Below are 24,540 nucleotides of genomic sequence, written 5' to 3'. Positions count from 1 at the left end.
ATCGGGGGTATCGGCAATCGGGGAGTCTCGGCAATCAACATGTCTGGGGAATCGGGGGTATCAGCAATCAAGGGTATCGGAAATCGAGGGTATCGGCAATCAGGGAGTCTCTGCAATTAGGGAGTCTCGGCAATCGGGGAGTCTCGACAATCGGGGAATCTCTGCAGTCGGGTTTTGGTAATCCGGGGAATTGGCAATCAGGGTGTCTCAGCAATCGGGGTGCCTTGGCAATCAGGGGTATCAGCAATTGGGTGTCTCAGCAATCAGGGTTATTGGCAATCAGTGGTATCAGTAATCGGGGAGTTTCGGCAATTGGGGGTATCGACAATTGAGGGTATCGGCAATCGAGGAGTCTCAGCAATCGGGGGTATTGGCAATCGGGGGAGTCTCGGCAATTGGGGATTCTCGGCAATTGGGAGTATCAGCAATCAGGGTTATTGGCAATTGGGGGTATCGGCGATCAGGCTGTCTCGGCAATCAGGGAGTCTCGGCAATCGAGGAATCTCAGAAATCGGGACTCTCAGGTATATCGGCAATCGGGTAAATGCAATAACATTTTTAGAAGTCATGTGATCAGATGTCATGATCAGAATGTCATGTGATCAAATTTCCAGGAATGCCTCCAACCAACTGTGGCAAAGCAGCTGTTGACAGCCACTAGTGGCATTTTACATGTCGTTGACTGATGTTGTAACCATTCAAGGAACAGGTAATACAATTCAGTTATAATCTTTCTGGTGAGCCCGAAATTCCTCAACTATTGTTTCTGCACCATACTCACGTAAGCCTGCACATCCATCTGCACCTCCTTCACCACAATATGCATTATTGAGCTAAGTGGCCCCATAACCAACAAATCAGAGAAAAGCTCTGTAGCCCTATTGCATCCAGTCAAGAATGGTGGTGGACATCATTGCCGGAGTTCCTCAGGGCAGCATCCTCAGCCCAACCATCTTCAGCTGATAAATCCTATCATCATAAGGTCAGGAGTGGGACTGTTTGCTACCACTGCGTCAAGCTGACGCTTCGACAGTGTACCACTGCATTAAAGAGTGAAGTGAAACCCCATATTGTCATGCACCTACTACATATATTTCAGCACCAGCAGCATTGGCAGCAACACTCTATCGAAAATGGCATCACCAAAGTACAAGGAATGTGTACATGTGTAGCCATTTGTCAGCCACAATTAATTTAGTAGCAACCCTAAGTAGCAAGGGATTTGACTTTATCAATGTGCAAATGGCATCCAACCCTTGCTTGAAAATAATTAATCTGAAGCACGGTTGGGGGGCGGGGTTCATGACTCATTCGTTCAGAGGTGATCAACATGATACAGTCTTTGAAGGAGAAGGAAGGATGGGAGACTGACTCCTCTATGCAGTGCAATCATTGATGTTCACCACTTCTACAGAACTCCCAAACCCAATAAAGATCACATAAACAATATACATGGATGAACAGGGATGTAATACTGTGCAGAGATGGTAATGTTTGTGGAGTATGTATTTTCAAAAATGTGGAGCCCTGACTGAATTTAATACCTGAATCCATCTGCAATACATTGAAATACACCTGAGAGGGCAGTTTGACATCTCATTTGAAAGACAGCTCCTCTAACAGTGCAGCACTCCCACAGTACTGCATTGAAGTATCAGCCTAGATTATGTGCTCAGTCTCTGGAAGAGTGAGTAAGTCTGTGACTGAATGATATCTGCAACTGTGACTGAGTGAGTCTCTGAATGAGTGATATCTGTGACATTGAATGAATCTGTGACTGTGAGTGATATCTGTGATAGTGAGAGATATCTGTGACTATGGCTGAGTGAGTGAGTCAGTGACTGAGTGATGTATGTGATTGTGGCTGTGTGAGTGAGTCTGACTGTGAATGATATATGTAACTGTGGGTGTGAGTGAGTGAGACTGTGACCGTGAGTAATATATGTGACTATGGCTGTGAGTGAGTGAGACTGTGGTTGTGAATGATATCTGTGACTGTGGCTGTGAGTGATTGTGACAGTGAGTGAGTGAGTCTGTGACTGTGAGTGTGAGTGATTGTGACGGTGAATGAGTGAGTCTGTGACTGTGAGTGATTGTGACGGTGAGTGAGTGAGTCTGTGACTGAGTGTATCTGTGACTGTGAGTGATATCTGTGACTGTGGGTGTGTGTGATTGTGACGGTGAGTGAGTCTGTGACTGTGAGTGATAGTGACAGTGAATGATATCTGTGACTGTGACTGTGAGTGATTGTGACGGTGAGTAAGTGTGTCTGTGACTGAGTGATATCTGTGACTGTGAGTGATATCTGTGACTGTGGGTGTGAGTAATTGTGACGGTGAGTGAGTCTGTGACTGTGAGTGATTGTGACAGTGAGTGATATCTGTGACTGTGACTGTGTGTGATTGTGACAGTGAGTGATATCTGTGACTGTGACTGTGTGTGATTGTGACGGTGAGTGAGTGAGTGAGACTGTGGCTGTGAGTCTGTGGCTGTGAGTCTGTGGCTGTGAGTGATATCTGTGACTGTGAGTGTATCTGTGACTATGACTGTGAGTGATTGTGATGGTGAGTGAGTGAGTCTGTGACTGTGAGTGTATCTGTGACTATGACTGTGAGTGATTGTGATGGTGAGTGAGTGAGTCTGTGACTGTGAGTGTATCTGTGACTATGACTGTGAGTGATTGTGATGGTGAGTGAGTGAGTCTGTGACTGTGAGTGTGTGTGATTGTGACGGTGAGTGAGTGAGACTGTGGCTGTGAGTCTGTGGCTGTGAGTCTGTGACTGTGAGTGTATCTGTGACTATGACTGTGAGTGATTGTGATGGTGAGTGAGTGAGTCTGTGACTGTGAGTGTATCTGTGACTGTGACTGTGAGTGATTGTGATGGTGAGTGAGTGAGTCTGTGACTGTGAGTGTATCTGTGACTGTGACTGTGAGTGATTGTGATAGTGAGTGAGTGAGTCTGTGACTGTGAGTGTATCTGTGACTATGACTGTGAGTGATTGTGATGGTGAGTGAGTGAGTCTGTGACTGTGAGTGTATCCGTGACTGATTGACATCTGTGACTGTGGCTGAGTGAGTGGGGGGAATTTTAACCCCCCCCCACCAACGACGGGCAGGAGAGGGTCGTGGGAGAGGTTAAATGATCAAATTCACAAAACGCAACCCCAACTTGGCACAAACGCGCCTGTTTCCATTTCAACCGCGGCGGATATTGGGGTGTCCGAGTAACCCGCTCAGGAGTTTTTGGCAACGATTTAAAATTAACACCTCCAGCACGGCTTTCCCGGGGTTTGGGAAATTTGTCATTGAAACAGATCGAGATTGAGCAGCACTTCAGGGGGACGGTTAAAGATCAGGAGTCCTGATATGAATAAAGGTTCAGTGCTCACAGCTGCTTTCTCAGTTCCTTCTGGGATAAAGTTTGGTGAGAGTACTTGTTGTGACACTTATTTGTACAGTTTGGAGGTGTTGACACAGAGAACTTCAGGATGGGTGGCATCATGGCTGCTTTTGATTGGATTTCAGGTGAGGAAGACAGTCAGTATCCACAGCAGTGAGGGCATGCTGGGGAGGGAGCTATAGGTGGACAACAGAGAGGGGAGCAACAGAGGGGTCGAGTTTGCAGGAGGCACTACTCACTTAACAGGGTCTACAGACAGAGGCTCAGCTTCCTTGACCTCTCAGAAGAGCAGTGCTTCCAGAGGCTGAGATTGTCACATCAGGTGGTTACAGACATCGGCAGCTTCCTACAGGAAGACCTGCTCCCTGCTGGGCCTGGTGGCCACACGTTATCAGTGGCTGTGAAAGTCACCATTGCCCTCAATGATTTTGCCTCTGGTTCCTTCCAGTGCGAGACCAAAGACATATTGAGAGTCTCACAGTTGGCTGCACATAAGGCAAGTGACTGATGGATTGTTTGCTGGGATTCAGAGCTACCCCTGTGATGACAATAGCCAGAATGAGCAGGAACTCAAATTCGTGTCTCAGGCTGGCCTCCCACAGGTGCAGGATGGCATGAACTGCTCACACGTGGCAAGCCGAGCACCATCAGATCAACCAGGAACATCTCAACCACAAGGGAATTCATTCCATCAATGTGCAGCTGGTGTGCAACCACAAAAAAAGGTTCTTGCAGGTCTGCGCCGGATTCCCTCGGAGCTGCCATGATGCTTTCATACTGCGGCAGTCCAACATGCCCAACATGTTCAGACTGGGAACCAACCTTAAGAGGTGGCTACTAGATGTTAAGGGTGTAGGGGGTGGTGGTATGTGTCAGCTTCACCTCTGACTACTGAGTGGTCCGAATCGCTCCCACTCCCTGGGTTCTAGACCTTGGACTTATTTGGGGGTTGTGACAAAAAATGCAGCAGACAACTGGTTTTTGTACAAGGAAAGAAAACTGGGTTTATTGAAGTCACAAATGAACTTATAACATTAGGATAACACTGAGATACAAAGTACCCTTAGTTAAGAATGGGGAACACACGGCATAACGAGGGAAAATCACTCTACTAATCCCCTTACCCTTGTCCCACCCCCAAAACCTAACTAAATTGAACTAGGAGAGGTCAGGAATCATGCTCACCGAACCAGGGTTCCTTGACAGTTCGAAATCCAGCCAGGTAAGCCGGTTGCAGTTTTGCGGTACGCTCTTTGTGTCCTCTGGGCCCTGCCGTCCCCACGTGGTCCTGGTCTGTGGAATCTGCGAAGGTTCTTCTGTTGGATAGAGTCTGTTGGTACGGTAAGGCGCAGTTGTGGGTGGACGATCTTCGTGTAGGGCTGCTCCAAAACTGCTTAGAACCTGCTCCAAAACCCATCTTCCTGCTTCGTAACTGGTCCCCAGTTATACTGTTTTTCGAATTTCTTATCTGATTCCCAAAACAAGGTTAGTTCTTTGTCTGATTATGGTGGGCTTCTTCCGGTGATTGTTGGTTTCCTGTCCCCATGACTAGGCTTGAACTGAAAGCCATGGTATTGATGGGTTTGCATAATTGCATTGATTGATTTATGCAAGGTTTTGATGGGCTTTAGTTTCGTGTAAGCTGAAGTCTTTCTCTGGGTTGATTGTTTTAAAGGGCTACTCTCATTGTCTGGTTTTCAGGAACAATCCACACTGTCCCAACAAGCCCAGGCATGTCTGCAGGGATCCATTTTTAACCCAGCAGTTGGGTCTTCTGCCATAAAAGTCCAAAAGTCATATCCTTGTTGATGATATGAAAAATGTGGGAATTTTGAGAACCCTTCAGTCCCCCCTGTGATACTTAAACCTTGCTTCAAGTATCATACTGGAAAAAGGTGAGCAAAATTCCTGATACTCCATAGTCAATCTTCCCCTGTAATTACCTATCTAAGATCTCATGACACATACATTCCCCATTCTATAAAAAAATGTGGGATACGTAAGCATGCAAAGGCAAAATACAGTTATTTACATACATCCAAACATGGAGGGGGGTCCAACACCCCACTTGGTGCACATACATCTTTATTAAAAGAAAACAACACGTAAAAGTCTTTCTTAAAAATAACCCAACACAAAGAAAACAACAATCTTTATTCAGGAACACAAAAAAAGTTCAAACAGGTGTGTCTCTCTCCACCTTAGCATAATGCTTCTTCCAGGTCCTTTCGTTTTGGAACTCTAGGATTTTGCCTTTTCCCTTGCACTGAGAGCACAACAAGTACAACACTATTCCCAGCTGGCAAACCACGAGGATGTGGGAAGCCATTCTGACCCATGAAGGGACCTCTATGTTTTCGAAAATGTCCCACCAGGGCGGGACTGTGATATCTTGAATCTCTCCCTCTATCTCGTGTGTTTTCTGTTCCAAAGTATAGAAATGCTTTTGTGATAACTACAGCTTTTAGTAGTTTAGTAAGATGTTCTGGTAGAGGGGGAATTTCGTAACCGAAATGTGTGACATAGCTCTGCAGGTTGGTAATGTTTTCCCTAACAGTGAGGTGAACAGTGGAGGGTTCAGGAATGGGGACAATCCGTTCCTGGGCCACTTGAACTTCTGCCTCGGGTTTAAAACAAAAACTGCTGTCACTCACCGGACACCAGGTGTGCTGTCCAAGCTGGTAGTGGGGCGCACTTGTGGTGACACAATATGTCCCACCCCCTATATATGCTACCTGTGGGGGAACATGGCCTTGTGCCATTACCTCCATGGTACAGTTTATAGGTCGTGCACCAGCAGTTTTAAACCCGCACTGTGGTCTAGAATAGGCATTCAAGTGCTGAGGACACAGTACTACGTGTGAACCCCGGCTCTGGCACCCAGAGAGGTCAGTAGCTGTCATCATGTGCTCCCACTTTATGACATAAGGTGGGACCGCTGCGAAACGGACGTGTGCACCCCCTTGAATGACTCCAATGTTCTCCACCCTATATATCGGTGCAGGTCGGGCTGTCCCACCCATGACCGGCATCCTCACTACGATACCCATGATGGTGTGGTTGGAGCGCTCACAATCTACTGGGACAGGGTATGCTTCAGAGGCTAGGCGGAACTGACACGGGCTTAGTGAATTCTCAAATGGGTGGAGGGCTGCGAGGTGCTTGTTGCTGATCCAGGAAGGGACTAAACCCTGCTTTAAATCCTCCAGGTTGCTGCGGCCCTCGCCCAGCAACCATGCCCCGTACAGCATGCACACCTCATTCTGTGCAGCCTGGTCTGATGCATTCCTATCCTGTCGAATGAGTGCATTCACTGTTTTGGCGTGCCTTTCCAACTCAGCAATAATCTCCTTTAAATGGACCGTCATGGCCTGGTCCTCGTGTAGCTCTGAGCCTACCACTGTGTTTTCCTCTGTTAAGATTTTTCGTAATTGTGTTTTTAAACCGTTTATTTGTGTCTGCAATTCTATGTCATCCAGACTGTTTATCACAGAGGATCCTGTATTATATGCTGTGAGAACATCATTCCAGGTTCCCCTTCTTTGTCTCCCCGCATTGCTAAAGTACTCAGTGTAGGTAGTGTACAGTTCTGTTTTGTCCACATTGGCAAAATCGAACTCGTAGAATTTCCTGAACATTTCTCTTAACAGGGCCTGGTATAGCTGTTCTGTCTCCTTGGGGCACCACTCAGGCAAGTGTACCTCTGTGAGGTTTAGAATCACGGAAGCTACCACGTAGTGTACCCCCTGGTATAGCACCTTTTCGGTTGGCACTAGTACCAGCCCATTCCCTGGTCCCTTGGTGGTGGCAGGGCACTTCTCCATATGTGTCCTTACTGTCGGAGCCGTGGGCAGGGGCTTTCGGGCGCGTGCCACGAGTTCAGTGGCCTTAACTGAGGCTGAAGAGGATGGGGTTATGCAAGTGTGTAGGTGGGAATCCCATTCCACCCCCTTCCCCTTGTCCAGCCATGCTGCGGAAAAGATAATGGATATGCCCATGGGGCAGATCTTCCGCGACCCCCACATGCAGACATAGATACCCTGTTCCGATTTCCACCACTTGTCCCAGCACACGCTTACCCCCCCATGGTTCCCTGTAATGGTCCGATGGGTGTCGTTCCCCAGTTGCTCCCAGTCAGCTGTACGGTTCCCCCATGTCTCTGCTCAGCTTCCTGAGCCACCACCACCTTCCCAGGGGAATCTGTCCTCTGCAGGTCAGGCACACGCGTTTCCCCTCAGTGACCCCGACCTGTGAGGCCACAACCTGTATGCTGGGGCAGGGGAGGGAGGCCTCCCCGTAGGTGAACCTGGTCTGACTGGAGTATCGGGTGGAGTTAGATCCCAGCCACCCTGGCCATCTTCCCTCATGGGACTAGGTGGTGATCTCCTCCACGTTACCTTCGCTGCCCCCCCGCAGTCACAACCGGTGCTCTCTCCCCTGAGCACCCAAAAATGTGGGAGTCCTCCACGTCACCTCGTCTCCCAGCGTCCATTCCTATCAGGGCGAGTAGGAGTATGCCCCCCATCCTATCGAAATCCCTTCTGTAGGGAGACATAAGAGCATATAGCCAGGTCCCAAACAGATTCGCTGGCTTGGGTAAAGCATAGTCGAGTCTTGCGACCTCGACTCAATACAAACATTCTTAAACAATAATACTTAAACTACCAACCACCTTATTTAAAATTTAACTAAAACACCCAAACTTAACAATCTCAAAATTAAATAACAGAAGCTATGTACATCCGCCGCCCATCCCCGGGCGGCCAGGCTAATCCCTGTTCGGGTTACAGCAAACTACTCCCTTCGGTGTGGCTGCCCTGTCCTGTACCTTTGGTCCCTCGCAGCCTGTGGCCGCTGGCTGGGGACCCCTGTGCTCAGATCGATCCCTGACTTGAGGGGCTGCCCTTTTAAACTGGGGAGCCGGTGACCACGGTTTCTTTGGCCGTGGCGTTCGTGGGGGCCTTCTAGGGACTCTCGCTGGTCGGGGTTTTCTGGCTGGTGAGTCTTTAACTCGAGCCACTGTCCCCTCTTGTGCGGTCTGTGGAATCTCCACTGCCGCTGGCTGGGGATTTCTATCCTCAGGCTGTACCTCTTCTAAACCTGTGTCAGGGGCAGGTAACTCTCTGCCCTCAGGTCCCACCTCGTCTGAGTCCCAGATGAGCGGGGGAGTGTCCCAAACGGTGGGTGGGATGGCCCTTCCCTTAAAACAAGCCACTGCACCCGCTTGTGCAGTCTGGGAGTTTGCTCCTGCTGCAGGCTGAGGATGTTTATCCTCAGACCTTGCCCCAACTGGCTGTTCCCTTCTCTCGGATTTAAACAACTTACATTAGTTAATGTGGAACCATTTGGTGCGCCTAGGCAGCTTTATGGCGTATACCATGGGGCTTGCCTTATCTACAATGCTGTAGGGCCCCATGTATAATGGTTCTAGACTGCCTACCCGAGCAAAATTCCTAACCATAACCTGATCCCCTATCTCCCACTCGTGGTGCGTACAGGGTTCTAACAGCAGTCGGTTACTCCGATGTTGTTTTCCCATGTTGTTAGCAGCCTGCCAGTGAACCTGTTTAAGGTGTTCAAACAGATTCCTGACGAAGCTGTCCCGGTTCACCTCTCTGAGCTGACCCTCCATGAGCACCGGGGCTAGCACATGGGTGGGGGTCCGCATAACCCTACCAGTCATGAGCTCGTGTGGGGTATACCCCGTGCTTTTTGACTGGCTGGCTCGGATCCCCATTAGGACCAACGGTAAGACTTCTACCCACTTTCGAGGTGAGTCTACCATCTCTTTCCTCAGCCTTTCTTTCAAGGTTCTGTTCATCCTCTCTACAATCCCTGAGGACTGTGGGTTGTGTGCAATGTGCCATTTCCCCTCTATGCCAAGTACCATAAGGGTATTCTGCATGACCTGCCCAGTAAAGTGGCTCCCTTGGTCGGACTCCACGTACTGTGGTAGCCCCCATCGTGAGAACACCTCCCTGACCAGGATCCTGGCTGTACTCATAGCCGTGGCTGTTCGACAGGGGAAGGCTTCTACCCACTTTGTGAACACATCCACCAGGACTAGGCAGTACTTATAGCCTCCCTGGGCGGTGGGGAGGGGCCCGATGTAGTCGACCTGGATCGACTGCCATGGTCCCTCTACCCTCCTGATGTGTCCCATAGGTACTTTCCTTTTGTGGGGGTCAGGGTTGTTAGCAGCACACACCAGACAGCTGGCACAGAACTCGCGGACATCTTCCCTGAGTCCTGGCCACCATCCTGCCTGTTCCACCCGCTGCCAGGTGGTCTCAGGCCCGGGATGCCCTGCTCCTGGACCCTCATGGGCCAGTTGAAGGAATTCCCTCCTGTGCTGCTGCGGTACTACCCATTGCTCTCCCTTAAACAGCATGCCCTCCTTTACAGAGAGGGCTGCTGTGCTGTAAGGGCCCTCTACCCTTTTCCCTTCTGCCACTGCACTGAGGACTGCCTTGAGGACGGGGTCTTGGGTTTGGACCTTCTTAAGGTCCGGGGTTAAAGCTACCCCTTAACTCCCCTGTGTCCCATTCCTACCCGTGACTGCTGCTATAGGACAGGACCCAAATGGGTCCCAGAAAGTGCCTGTGCGGGCATCCTCCTTAGCTAGCACGTCGGCCTGCCGGTTGCCCTCACTCCGGGGTTCTGCGGAGGAATGGGCTTTCACCTTATGGATGAAAACCTCCCCTTCCTTCCCCAATGCTGCTAAGATTTTCTCCAGCAAGGGTTTCACTGTGAGGGGTCTCCCGTCAGCGGAGGTGTATCCGCGGCGGGACCAGATGGCCAGGTACTCCGTACACGAATTGCATGTGAACATGCTGTCCGAGCAAATCGTGTATGGGGTGGGGAAGATCTCGGGGTGTGTAACCACGTACACTACCGCAGCCAGTTCAGCCTGCTGGGCGCTCATGGTGCTGGGGAGCTTAATTGCCAGGGCAAGGTCTGCCGCTGGGTCATAAACTGCACACTCCGTGAGTCGCTCACCAGCAGATACTGTGCTGGAGCCATCCACATAGATTTCATGGCCTGTGGGGTGTATCCCGGCCCGTAAACCTATGTTTACTTCCCAAACCCCTTCTATGGAACACCGGTGGGCTGTTCCAGGATATACCAGGTTAGCTGCGAGCTTTGGCTCGCAAAGCCATTTTACTTTCAGGTCTATCTGTGAGAGAAGCAGGGTCCAGCGAGCAATGCGGGCACTGCTCACTGTCCCATCCTTGATTCTCCCGTCCAGGAGCATCTGGGTGGGGGTGTGATGGGTGAGGAGGGTGATGGGAGAGGTGCCTGTGAAGATCAGCGATCTTTTCACTGCCCAATGTGTGGCCAAGAGGTGCCTTTCACAATTGGAGTAGCTCTTCTCCACATCTGTGAGTATCCTGGAGGAGTAGACCACCGGTCTCAGCTTGCCATGCCGCTCTTGGAGCAGCACAGCACTCAGGCTGTCCCCGCTGGCTGCTACCTCCAGGAAGAACTCTTTCCCTCCATCTATGGCCCCTAGAGCTGGTGCGGTCTGCAGATCTTTCTTGAGCCTGACAAATGCTGCCTGGCAACCCTCATCCCAAACCCACTCCACTCCCTTATGCAGGAGTCGGAGCAGAGGGGCTGCTGTGGCTGCATAGTCCTCAATGAAGTCTCTGCAGTACCCAGTTAGCCCCAGAAATGATCTCACTCCCATGACTGTGTTGGGGACTGATAACTCCTGTCCTGCTTCCCTTCTAGCTTTATCTATGGCCCTTTCCCCAGCGCGTATTGTCAGGCCCAGGAATTTCACCTCCTGCTGGCCAATCTGTGCTTTCTTTGGGTTCACTTTAAAACCTTCCTGCCCGAGCAGTTCCAGCAGTTCGGCCAGAAGTGGGCCATGCTCCTCTCTCGCATCGGTGAATAGGAGCAGGTCATCCACGTATTGTACCAGCTGCCTGGGCTGGCTGAAGCCCTTCAAACTGTTTGCCATGCATTGGTGGAAAATGCTGGGGCTATTGTGGAAGCCCTGAGGCAGACAGTTCCAGGTGTACTGTTGCCCTTTAAAGGTAAAGGCAAACTTGTACTGATCCTCTCTCCTTAAAGGGATGGACCAAAACCCGTTGGAGATATCCAGCACCGTGAAAGTGGTCACGGATGCTGGGATACTTCCTATCAGGTCGGCAACTGCTGCTACCGTGGGTGCACAGGCTGGGATGTTACTATTGAGCACCCAATAGTCCACTGTGGCCCTCCAGGAGTTGTCCGGTTTTCTAACCGGCCACAGTGGAGAGTTCACGTGGGTGGCTATCGGTCTCAGGACGCCCTGTTGCGCTAAAGAGGACATGGCTGCTTCCATGTCTGGCTCCGCTTCCCTGGGGAAGTTATATTGCTTTTGTGGTCGGGCCATAGGGTCCCCATCTACACTGACCTCGAACCCGTTGACCCTCCCACAGTCGTGTTTGTGTGTGGCAAATGTGGCTAGGTGGGCTTGCACAAATGCCTGGAACTCCCCTGGGGTATTGCTGACCATGAGTTCGAGGTTATAACCCTCTTAAGGCTTCATGGTGCACAGGGTCCCCTTCCCCTGTTTCCCTGGGATGACTACTACTCCGCCTTCCTTTCCTGTATTTGCTCCCCACAGGCAGTGATTCCTCAAATCCACTAGGATCCCGTGGCCTACAATAAAGTCGGCTCCCAGGATCCCTTTTCCACCCTCCACTTCCCACTTCATTCGGATACAGGTCCACTTAGAGCGGAGTGTTCCTAAACAAATGTTCAGCGGGATGGAAAATGAGCCAGCCTGTTCTTTACCTGTGAATCCCAACAGACTGTATGGGACCCCGTTAGATAGAGGTGAGGTGGTGGGGTTAGTTGAATGGATCACGGTACATGATGCTCCCGTGTCCGACAGATAGGTTCCCTTTACCTCTTCTACCTCCATCTCAACGAGGGGTCTCTTCCATACGTCATAAGTAAGGGAACACAGGTAAACAGGCTGCGCTGGCTCTAGTCAGGGTTGTGGGTTAGATGGGGCTGATGGGGTCAGAGTGCCGGTGGTGGCTGCTTCCTTCCCTGGGCCAGTCAATAGGGTTCTCATGGCATCCAAAAATGACTCGACCGTGGCGGGAGGGATTCCTGTCTCTGCCTTTTGGGCTGGGGTTGAGGAATTCTTTCCCTTGTTATCTTTCCAAGGATTCTTACACTCCTTCCTCCAGTGACCATCCTTCCCACACCCATAACAGTTGAACTTTGTGCTGGAAGGGTTATTCCCTTCCTGATGCCACTCCTTCCTACCCTGGCCGGGTTTCATTTCATGCACTTTCCCTTTAGGTGGGTGTGCATTGGTTCCTTTACCATTATGGTAAGCTATGGTCAATTGTCTGACCACTGTGAGTTCGGTAGTCAGGGGATTCTTTGGGTCAAACTACATTCCTGCCGCGGCCCTGACCTGTGGCAAGCTGTTTGCCACCAGGCAACGGAGCCAGTGGGCCCGCTGATCCTGGTCCAGGTTAGCTCGGTTCGGCGTCCCACTGCATGCGCTCCTATACACCGGCCACAACCTGTCTGCAAAAGCCTGCGGGGTTTCTCCTACGAGCTGCACTGTTTTTTCCACCCGGGAGAAAGGACTTCCCTCATTCATCCTCATGGCCTCAAGAACTTCCTCCTTGAGCTCCCCATAATCACACTGTCCCATCTTACATTGGTCAGAGAGGGACTGGAAGAGCTTACTCTCCAGGGAGAATAGCAGCATTTTGGCCTGTTCAGCATCATTGCACTCGTTGATGCTGCTTGTTCCACTTCCCTGAAGTGGACCGAAGGGTCCCCATTTGCAGCAAGTTTAGTTAAATGGCTTACCAAGGCCCTAAGCTGTTGGGTGCCGTGAGGAATTACGAACTGGTTTTGGAGGGGTCCCTCATCCCCGTTATCAGCGGGCGGGCCGAACCTTTGCTGCCGGGCTGGGCACATCGGCCCCGGTCCCAGCCTCTCTTGCTGGGGGTTTTCCTCCTCAGCTTCTGCCCCTAATTCCACCCCCCTCTCCTGCCAGATTTCGCTAAAGCTTGGCGCTACGGGTGGTGGTCGTGGGCCCTCCTGCTCCTCAACCGGGTCGTCCCTTGGCACTACCTGTGGTGTCTGAACCGTTCTCCCCAGGTTCCCTGTGAATTCGACCTGGGCTGCACTAGGGCTTATGAGGCATACCATGCCTTTTGCCGTCCTCAGAGCAAGGTTCAGACTCTCTATCTGCTTCTGGCAGGGGCCATGGTCTGCATCCTCAAACCTCTGTGCACTCACTATCTTATAGGCTGCCTGTAAGCCTTTTACTTTCTCCTCCTGCTCTCTTACTTGACTTGCCAGGCGGGCATTCTTTTCCCGCAACCTCAGCTCGTTGTTCTTGGCCTCAGTGACCTGACACTGTAAATATTCCTGCTGGGTCTTATGCTCCCCCACTAACTGCACCCTTTCCTGGTTCAGAGTCTGCAATGCTAACAGTAACTTCTCCCCTGCTAGGGCCTTCGTTTGGACTTCAACGGCTGACTGCCGGATCTCAGCTGCCTGTGCTTCAACGAGCCTGTCCAAAAGCTGGATCTGTTTCTTGAAGCACATCAGCCAGACTGCCTTTTCTATGGATTTCTTATGATCCTTCCCTCCTGTCCATTTAGCTGCAGCATCTACCGGGCGCCCAGCCTTTAACAGATTAGTGACCCATTTTTTTTCCATATTCACCTTACTGAACACATAATTTGAAATCCTCTCTTCCATTACAGTTCTCTCTTCCAAATCAGTGTCCACTGTGTCACATCCCTTTTGCCAAAGTCCCATCTGGGTCGCCATTTTGTAGGGGGTGGTGGTGTGTGTCAGCTTCACCTCTGACTACTGAGTGGTCCGAATCGCTCCCACTCCCTGGGTTCTAGACCTTGGACTTATTTGGGGGTTGTGACAAAAAATGCAGCAGACAACCGGTTTTTGTACAAGGAAAGAAAACTGGGTTTATTGAAAGCACAAATGAACTTATAACATTAGGATAACACTGAGATACAAAGTACCCTTAGTTTAGAATGGGGAACACACGGCATAACGAGGGAAAATCACCCTACTAATCCCCTTACCCTTGTCCCACCCCCAAAACCTAACTAAATTGAACTAGGAGAGGTCAGGCATCATGCTCACCAAACCAGGGTTCCTTGACAGTTCGAAATCCAGCCAGGTAAGCCGGTTGCAGTTTTGCGGTACGCTCTTTGTGTCCTCTGGGCCCTGCCGTCCCCACGTGGTCCTGGTCTGTGGAATCTGCGAAGGTTCTTCTGTTGGATAGAGTCTGTTGGTACGGTAAGGCGCAGTTGTGGGTGGACGATCTTCGTGTAGGGCTTCTCCAAAACTGCTGTTTAAAGCTGAACTGCTGAGAACCTGCTCCAAAACCCATCTTCCTGCTTCGTAACTGGTCCCCAGTTATACTGTTTTTCGAATTTCTTATCTGATTCCCAAAACAAGGTTAGTTCTTTGTCTGATTATGGTGGGCTTCTTCCGGTGATTGTTGGTTTCCTGTCCCCATAACTAGGCTTGAACTGAAAGCCATTGTTTTGATGGGTTTGCATAATTGCATTGATTGATTTATGCAAGGTTTTGATGGGCTTTAGTTTCGTGTAAGCTGAAGTCTTTCTCTTGGTTGATTGTTTTAAAGGGCTACTCTCATTGTCTGGTTTTCAGGAACAATCCACACTGTCCCAACAAGCCCAGGCATGTCTGCAGGGATCCATTTTTAACCCAGCAGTTGGGTCTTCTGCCATAAAAGTCCAAAAGTCATATCCTTGTTGATGATATGAAAAATGTGGGAATTTTGAGAACCCTTCAGTGATAACCCCTTCAAACCTGGCTGATGACCTCTGAGAACCCCACCGATGAACCCCAAGAGTGGTACAACGAAAGCCATGTGACAATCAGATGTATCATTGAGCAAGCCATTGGCATGCTCAAGTTGTGCTTCAGGTACCTGGAGAGGTCTGAAGGTCCCCTTCAGTACTTGCCAGTGAGGGTCTCTCAGATAATCGTCGTGTGCTGCGTTCTGCACAACAAAGCACAGCAGCGGGGACTAGAGGTGGAGGAGGGACAAGCCGCTTAGCACTCGTCATCTGATGAGGATTCCAATGACAAGAAGGAGGAAGAGGAAGATGAGCCCCCAACGTCAGACCAGCCGATCACATACTGTAAGATTCTCAAAATCCACAGATCCCCCAAAACTCGGAGAAAAACCCTAAAGAAAAGGACTTTGAACTCTTTTCTAACCATTTCAGGGTGATAAAATGTATTGGGCCGAACAGAGGGTGATTCAAGGTCAAAAAACAAGATTTGGTATTTTTTTTAAAAAGGCATGTTTGGGCTTGTAAAGGAAAAGGCTGCAATAGGAGTTGGGATCAACCTCTGTAATAGATGGTTTGAGTATTGGAGTTAATCAAACTGTCTGTGGAACTGTGTGACCTCACTCAGCCCCTATCAGACATTTAAATTCAGACAATAGACCCATGGAAGAGCAGTCCCCGCCCAAATTACAGGACCCATCCAAAACATGCATAAAACAAATCCAATCACCCCACTCCATAGAAATCTCAGGCCCAGTCAGGAAACTCGAAACCTGAGCACAACGACCACAATCAAGCAAAAGCTCAACAACTCATGAAACCATCCCGAAACCACTTCACACATTCACAAACAAGTTACTCTTAACGAGCCCGCCAAAATCTTACAATAAACCGGGTCAGATTTAGCACGCAGATAAGGAGGCTTCAATTAATATAATTGAAGGCCCGTTTTCTCAAGAAGGCAGTTCAGCCAGGAGTTCGACAGTTCAACAAGACGAGGGGGCAACAGAAAGAAGTTCAACAGAGAAGGTCAGCAGCTCTAGAAGCAGGCCGACACACAAAAAGAATCCAGAGCAACAGCCTCTGTGACCATCAGACACCTCGTGGCAACAAGGGCCTTACAAAACAACCAACCGAATATTACCACCAACCAACCACCGGGTAATATTGGGCCACCGCGACCAAAGAAAACCAACTTGGGAGAAAACCGAAGATCCGCAAAGTTTCCACTCTACAATCTATTCCTGACTTACCCCTGGGTAAGTTTTCCATTCAAAAGATCCCTTTAGTGGGTACTCACCCGATAGATCCAATACGCACCCTACCGCATCAGCGGACTCGCGAAGACTGACCAGCTATGCAGTTGAAGTCCTCTACCGCATCCGGGGTGCGGCAGACACCAACCAACACATACAGTGAACCCCGAAATCGCGAACCAGCTCAACTGTCAAGGATTCGTTTGGTGAGCATTATCCCTGGTCCTTTAGAGCCCAACTTAGCTAGTAAAGTGGGATTGGGAGGGGTGAGGTATCTTTCTACTGTAATTTCCCTCGTGTGTATCGAAATGTTCCCCATTTTATTAGAGTGTTAAGATTGTTGTGTTGTATTTTCTCTCTTGAGTAAAGATCAAAGTTTTTTGCACCAAAACCAGTTGTCTGCTGCACTTTTGTCACAACCCCCAAATAAGTCCAAGGTCTAGAACCAAGGGAGTGGGAGCGATTCGAACCGCTCAGAAGTCAGAGGTGAAGCTAACACACACCACCACCCCCTACATAATGTCGAACGCGGCAGGACCTTGGCAAAAGGGATGTGATGCAGTGGACACAGTTTTTGAGGAGAGAACCAAGATGGAAGAGAGGATTTTCTCTTATGTGTTCAGGAGAGTAAATATAACAAAGTAATGGGTACCCAGCCTGTTGCACGCTGAGCGTCCCATGGACACTGCAGCCAAGTGGACTGAGAGCAAGGACCACAAGAAATCTGTGGAGAAAGCTATCTGGTTGGTATGCTCCCAGCGATAGATCCAGCTTTTAGACAAACATGTTGAGGCACTGGCAGAAGAGCTGCAGGAATCAGCTCAACTGTCTCACGCAAGAGCTGTAGCAGGGGAAAGATTATTGGCAGAACTAACCGCCCAAACTCAGGAAAAAATGCAGGTAGTAGAGAAACATAGAAACAGACAGGAATACTTACGGTGTCAGGTCACCGAAGTGAACTGGTGTTGCGGGAAGAGAACGCCCGCCTTGCCAAGCAAGTAAGAGAACAAGAGGAGAGGTTGAGAGACGTCCAAGCAAGATAGCAAGCACTAGAGGGTATGAGGTGGGAGATCACGGCCCCGCCAGAAACAAATCGAGAGTTTGAACCTTGCTCTGTCCAGGGCAAAAGGCATGGTATGCCTAATAAGCCCGGGTGTGGCCCAGGTGGACCTGAAAGAGGAAGGGGAAACTGTTCGGACGCCACCTGTGGCGCCGGGGAACGACCCGGTTTGGCAGCAGGGTTTTAACTTGGTTTGGCAGCAGGGAGGGGTGGGCGAACCAATGCAGGAAAGGTCGGAGCCGGGGCCGATGTGCCCGGTCCAGCAGCAAAAGTTTGGCCCGCCCGGCAGTGCTGGGGGTCAAGGACCTCTTGAAAGCCAATTCGTGGCTCCCCATGGCACCCAACAGCTTAGGGCTATGATAAGCCACCTGAGTAAGCTCACCCAAAAAGGGGACCCCTCGGTCCACTTCATGGAAGTGGAACAGGCAGCGGGTATAAACGACTGCGCTGACTCCGAGATGGCAAAACTGCTCCTTTTCTCCCTGGATAGCAAACTCTACCAGTCCCTCTCTGCGGAGAGTAAAAAAGAGCAGGGCGGATACGCTGCTATCTGGGAGGAAGTTCTGGAGGCCATGGGTATGAATGATGGTAGTCCCTTCTCCCGGGTGGAGAGAACAACACAGCTAGCAGGGGAGACCCCACAGGCTTTCACAGACCGACTGTGGCCTGTGTACAAGAGTGCCTGTAATGGGGTTCTCGACCGGGCTCACCTGACTCAGGACGAGCTGACCCACTGGCTCCGAAGCCTGGTGGCAAACAGCTTGCCCCGGATCAGAGCCAAGGCTGAGCTGTGGTTTGACCCGAAAGACCCCCGGGTCACCGAGGAGACAGTGGTCAGACAACTGACCCTGGATACCGGAATGGTAGAGGGACAGAAGAGCACCCACCAAAAGGGAAAGTACATGAAGTGAAACCTAGTAATAAGAAAGAGTGGCACCAGGAAGGGGGTAGTCCTTCCGACACGAAGCGTAACTGCTTCGGGTGCGGGAAGAATGGGCATTGGAAAAAGGACTGTCGGAATCCGTGGAAGGATAACATAGGAAAGAACTCCCCAGCTCCTGCCCCAAGAACCGAAACCCCGACCTCTACCCCCACGTTAGACTCAGTCGTAGCTGCGATCCGAACTTTATTAAATGGCCCAGGGAAGGTAGCCACCGCCACTGGTGTTTTCACCCCATCTGCCCCACTCAACACAGACCTATGACTAGAACCAGCGCAGCCTGTCTACCTGTGCCCCCTGGAATATGATGTATGGAAGAGACCGTATGTTAAGATGGAGGTGGAGAAGGTGAAAGGAACTTATCTGTTAGATACTGGAGCATCGAGCACCATTGTCTATTCAGCTAACCCCGCTGCCTCACTTCTGTCTAACGAGTCCCGTACAGCTTAGTGGGGTTTACAGGTAACGAGCAGGCTGGCTTGTTCTCCATCCCGCTGTCCATTCATTTAGGAGCACGTCACACTAAGTGGACCTGTGTCTTAATGAAATGGGAGCAGGAAGGGAAGGGGATCCTGGGGGCTGACTTTATCATAGGCCACAGGATTCTAGTGGATCTTAGGAACCACTGTCTGTGGGAGGCATGTACCAGCAAAGAAAGTGAAGTGGCAGTCATCCCAGAGAAACAGGGCAAGGGGACCTTGTGCACTCTGAAACCAAGGGAAGGTTATGACCTCGATCATTTACTGATCATTTATGAACAAATGATCAGTAACACTCCGGTGGCATACCAGGCATTTGTGCAAGCACACCTCGCCACATTTGCCACTCACCAGCACGATTGTGGGAGGGTAAACGGGGTTGAGGTTAGTGTGAGTAGGGACCCATGACCCGACCACAGAAGCAATACAATTTCCCCAGGGAGGCGGAGGCAGACATGGAAATGGCCATGGCTTCTTTAGTAAAACAGGGGGTATTGAGATCAATAGCCACCCATGTAAACTCTCCACTGTGGCTGGTTAGAAAACCGGACAACTTCTGGAGGGCCACAGTGGACTATCGGGTACTCAACCGTAACATCCCTGCCTGTACACCCACGGTCGCAGCCGTCGCCGACCTCATTGGAAGTATCCCAGCATCTGCGACCACCTTCACAATGCTGGACATTTCCAACGGGTTTTGGTCCATCCCTTTACGGAGAGAGGACCAGTACACGTTTGCCTTCACTTTTAAAGGCCAACAGTACACCTGGAACTGCCTACCTCAGGGCTTCCACAACAGCCCAAGCATTTACCACCAATGCATGGCAAATTGTTTGAAGGGCTTCAGCCAGCCCCGGCAGTTGGTACCGTATGTGGATGACCTGCTCCTATTCACCGATGAGGGAGAGGAACACAGCCCACTACTGGCTGAACTGCTGGAGCTGCTCAGGCAAGAAGGCTTCAAAGTAAACCAGAAGAAGGTATAGATCGGCTAACCGGAAGTAAAATTCCTAGGGCTGACTGCGCGCTGGGGAAAGGACTATCGATAAAGCTAGGAGGGATGCAGTGCAGGAGTTACCGGCCCCTAACACAGTTACAGGAGTGAGATCTTTCCTACGGCTAACAGGGTACTGCAGAGATTTCATTGAAGATTACGCAGCCACAGCAGCCCCTCTGCTCCGACTCCTACACAAGGGTGTAGAGTGGGTATGGGACGAGGGTTGCGAGGCAGCATTTGCCAAATTAAAGAATTAAAGACCGGGCCGGCTCTAGGGGCTATTGATGGGGGAAATGAGTTTTTCCTGGAGGTGGCAGCCAGCGGGGACAGTTTGAGTGCTGTGCTGCTCCAAGAGCGGCACGGCCAGCTGAGACGGGTGGTTTACTCCTCCAGGATACTCACCGATGTGTAGAAGGGCTATTCCAACTGTGAGAGGCACCTCCTCGCCACTCACTGGGCTGTGAAAAGATCATTGATCTTCACAGGCACATCTCCCATCACCCTCCTCACCCATCACACACCCACCCAGATGCTCCTGGATGGGAGAATCAAAGACAGGACAGTGAGCAGTGCCTGCATTGCTCGCTGGACCCTACTTCTCTCCCAGATGGACCTAAAGGTGAAAGGTCTCTGCAAGCCGAAGCGCGCAGCGAACATGATTTACCCAGGGACTGCCCACCGGTGTTCCATTGAAGGGGTATGGGAAGTTAACATAGGTCTTCGGGCCGGGATACACCCCACAGGCCGCAAGATCTATGTGGACGGTTCGAGCACAGTATCTGCTGGTGAGCGACTTACCGGGTGTGGAGTTTATGAACCAGAAGCAGACATTGCCCTGGCAATTAAACTCCCCAGCACCATGAGCGCCCAGCAGGCTGAACTGTCCGCGGTAGTGTACGTGGGGTCACACACCCCAAGAAATTCCCTACCCCGCACACGATTTGCTCGGACAGTATGTTCACATGCAATTCGTTACAGAATACCTGGCCATCTGGTCCCGTCGCGAATATACCTCCGCTGACGGGAGACCCCTGGCAATTAAGCCTCTGCTGGAGAAAATCATGGCGGCCGTAGGGGAGGAAGGGAAGGTCTATATCCATAAGGTCAAAGCCCATTCAATGACAGAGCCAAAGTGGGAGAGCAACCGAAAGGCAGACGAGCTGGCCAAACAGGGGGCCAGGGAAGGGGTATTCTGGGATCCATACCAAGCAGGTTCGGTAGCCACAATCCGGGACATGGGAGGCACATAGGGGGTAGCTTTGGCCTCAGACTTAAAGCAGGCCCAAGCCCAGATACCGTCCTCAAGACCATCCTGAATGCACTTACAAAAGGAGAAAAGGTAGAGGGCCCGTTAAGGAAGGCATGCTGTTCAGAGGGGAGCAGTGGGTGGTGCCGCAGCAGCACCAAAGGGAATTCCTCCAACTGGCCCATGAGGGTCCAGGAGCGGGGCATCCCGGACCTGAGACCACCTGGCAACGGGTGGAACAGACAGGATGGAGGCCAGGACTCAGGGAAGATGTCCACCAGTTTTGTGCCGGCTGTCTGGTGTGTGCTGCTAACAACCCAGACCCCCGAAAAGGAAGGTATCTATGGGACACATCAGGAGGGTAGAGGGACCATGGCAGTCGATCCAGGTCAATTACATCGGGCCCCTACCTACCGCCCAGGGAGGCTACAAGTACTGCTTAGTCCTGGTGGATGTGTTCTCAAAGTGGGTAGAAGCCTTCCCATGCCGAACAGCCACAGCATTGGGTACGGCTAGGATCCCGGTCAGGGAAGTCTTCTCACGATGGGGACCACCGCAGTATGTGGAGTACGACCAAGGGAGTCACTTTACCGGGCAGGTCATGCAAGAGACCCTCAGGATACTCGGCATTGAAGGGAAATGGCACGTCGCCTACAACCCGCAGTCATCGGGTCCTGTGGAGCGTTTAAACCATACCATTAAAGAAAGGCTGCAGAAGGAGATGGGAGACTTACCCAAGAAGTGTTACCGTTGGTCCTAATGGGGATCCGAGCCAGCCAGTCAAAAAGCACGGGGTATTCCCCACACGAGCTCATGACTGGTAGGGTTATGCGGACCCCCACCCATGTGCTAGCCCCAGTGCTCACGGAGGGTCAGCTCAGAGAGGTGAACTGGGACAGCTTCGTCAGGAATCTATTTGAACACCTTAAACAGGTTCACTGGCAGGCTGCTAGCAACATGGGAAAACAGCATCGGAGTAACCGACTGCTGTTAGAACCCCTCAAGCACCATGAGTGGGAGATAGGAGATCAGGTCATGGTTAGGAATTTTGCCCGGGTAGGGAGTTTTGAACCACTGTACATGGGGCCCTACAACATTGTCGACAAGGCAAGCCCCATGGTCTACGCCATACCGATGCCCCGCCGCACGAAGTGGTTCCACATTAACCAGTGTAAACTGTACACACCCGAGAAAGGGGAACAGCCAGCAAGGGTGAACCGCCCTAAACATAGAGATCCTCAGCCAGCAGCTGTGGCAGATTCACAGACCGCACCGGTGGGGGCAGTGGCTTGTGTCACTGGAGGGCCCATTCCTCCAATTGTTTGGGACTCGGACGCACCCCCGGTAGCTGGAGCCCAAAGAAGGTCTCCTCGCACACCACAGCCAAAACTACCGTGGTCACCTCAGTTTCAATGGTTCAGCCCCGGAAGGGCCGCAACCCGTAAAAGAATGCCCAAGGTCAGGGATCATTTTAAGAAGAGGGGTCCCCAGCCTGCGGCCTCAGGCTGCGAGGAACCCATAGGACAGTACAGGGACTCAGCAGCCAGACCAAAGGGGGTAGTGTGCTGTAGTACAGGAAGGAACACTCCCCCGATCATCTGGAATTCAGGGAAACCCCCAGTTGTTTTAAGAAGGACTCTCTGGGTCCGGCAGTACAGGCCACCTTACACCCAGGTGTACAGGCTGCCCAGAAGCCGCCCAAGACGGAGGCCAAATGGGAATTAGCCTGGCCGTCCGGAGACGGGCGGGGGGTGTACATAGTTTTTCTGATGAATGTTAAGTTCTTTTTTACAGTTTTGGTAGTTTTAGGTTTATTATTATTTAATTATTTTACAATAAGTAAGTTTAAATTTCGAGACTCGATCACCTGTCAAGCCAGAGAACCTTCTCGGGAAATAGCTATCTGTTCTGTGTGTCCCTACAGAGAGGAAATCGGCATGAGGAGGGTTCTGCTCCTGCTCGCCCTGGTAGGGGTGAGCATCGGTGACTGAGGTGACGTGGAGGACTCCCACATTTATGGGTGCTCGGGAGAGAGAGCGCTGATCGTTATTGCTGGGGGTGGCGAACCAGGTGTGGAGGAGCTCGCTATTTACTTCCATGAGGGAAGGTGGCCAGGGTGGCTGGGGTCTAACCCTACACAATACTCCAGCCAGGCTGGGTTCACCTACGGGGAGGCCTCCATCCCATGCCCTAGGGTACAGGTCGTTGCTACAAGGGTCAGTGTCACTGAGGGGAAACGTGTGTGTCTTACATGCAAGGGACGGATTCCCCTGGATAGGTGGTGGTGGCTCAGGAAGCTGAGCAGGGACATAGAGGAACGTACAGCTGACTGGGAACGACTGGGGAACGACACCCACCGGACGATCACAGGGAACCGAAGAAAAGTGAGTGTGTGTTGGGATAAGTGGTGGGAGTCGGAACAGGGAATCTATATCTGCATGTGGGGATCAGAGAGAGCCTGCCCCACAGGCATATCTATCATCTTCTCCAGACAATGGCAAGATACCGGGAAAGGGATGGGGTGGGATTCCAGCCTGCATGCGTGCGCGCTCCCACACTCCCCGATCCCAGTCAACTCCACCGAACTCGTAGCACGCACCCAAATGCCCCTACCCATGACCCCAACATCACGGACAGTAATAGAGAGGTGTCCTACCACCACCAAGGGACCAGGAAATGGGTTAGTGCTAGTGCCGACCGAAAAGGTACTATACCAGGGGGTACACTACGCAGTAGCTTCAGTTATCCTAAACCTTACCGAAGTACACTTACCTGAATGGTACCTAAGGAGACAGAACAGCTATACCAGGCCCTACTAAAAGAAATGTTTAGGAAATTCCACGAATTCGACTTTGCCAACATAGACAAAGCAGAGCTGTACACATTACATGCTGAGCACACTATGGGTGCAGGGAGACAAAGAAGGGGAACCTGGAACGATATTTTCACAACCTACAATTCAGGATCCTCGGTAATAAATAGCCTGGACGATATAGAACTGCAAACACAAATAAATGGTCTAAAAACCCAACTACGAAAGATCCTAACGGAAGAAAACACAGTGGTAGGCTCGGAGCTACACGAGGACCAAGCTAAGACGGTCCATTTAAAGGAGATCATTGTTGAGCTAGAAAGACACGCAAAAACAGTAAATGCACTCATATGGGAGGATAGGAATGCTTCGGATCAGGCTGCACAGAATGAGGTGTGTGTGCTACACGGGGCATGGTTGCTGGGCGAGGGCTGCAGCAACCTGGAGGATTTAAAGCAGGGTTTAGTCCCCTCCTGGATCAGCAACAAGCACCTCGCAGCCCTCCACCTGTTTAGCAATTCGCT

At 51.0% G+C, this 24,540-nt stretch overlaps 1 long non-coding RNA gene across 2 annotated transcripts; it reads left to right on the top strand.

The window, feature by feature from the left end:
- Positions 1–23,325, top strand: LOC137324208 (uncharacterized). Of its 2 annotated transcripts, none has more exons than XR_010963553.1 (3): positions 1–524; positions 615–709; positions 23,129–23,325. It is a non-coding gene; the product is annotated as an uncharacterized lncRNA (long non-coding RNA). The 2 variants fall into 2 exon arrangements; XR_010963554.1 differs by lacking the exon at positions 23,129–23,325 and adding an exon at positions 5,103–5,187.
- Positions 23,326–24,540: the final 1,215 nt, after the last annotated feature.

The sequence above is a fragment of the Heptranchias perlo genome, chromosome 8, assembly GCF_035084215.1.
Source record: "Heptranchias perlo isolate sHepPer1 chromosome 8, sHepPer1.hap1, whole genome shotgun sequence".
Lineage (NCBI taxonomy): Eukaryota > Metazoa > Chordata > Chondrichthyes > Hexanchiformes > Hexanchidae > Heptranchias > Heptranchias perlo.
The sequence above is the reverse complement of the archived record's forward strand: the minus strand, read 5'-3'. Positions and strand labels throughout refer to the sequence as shown.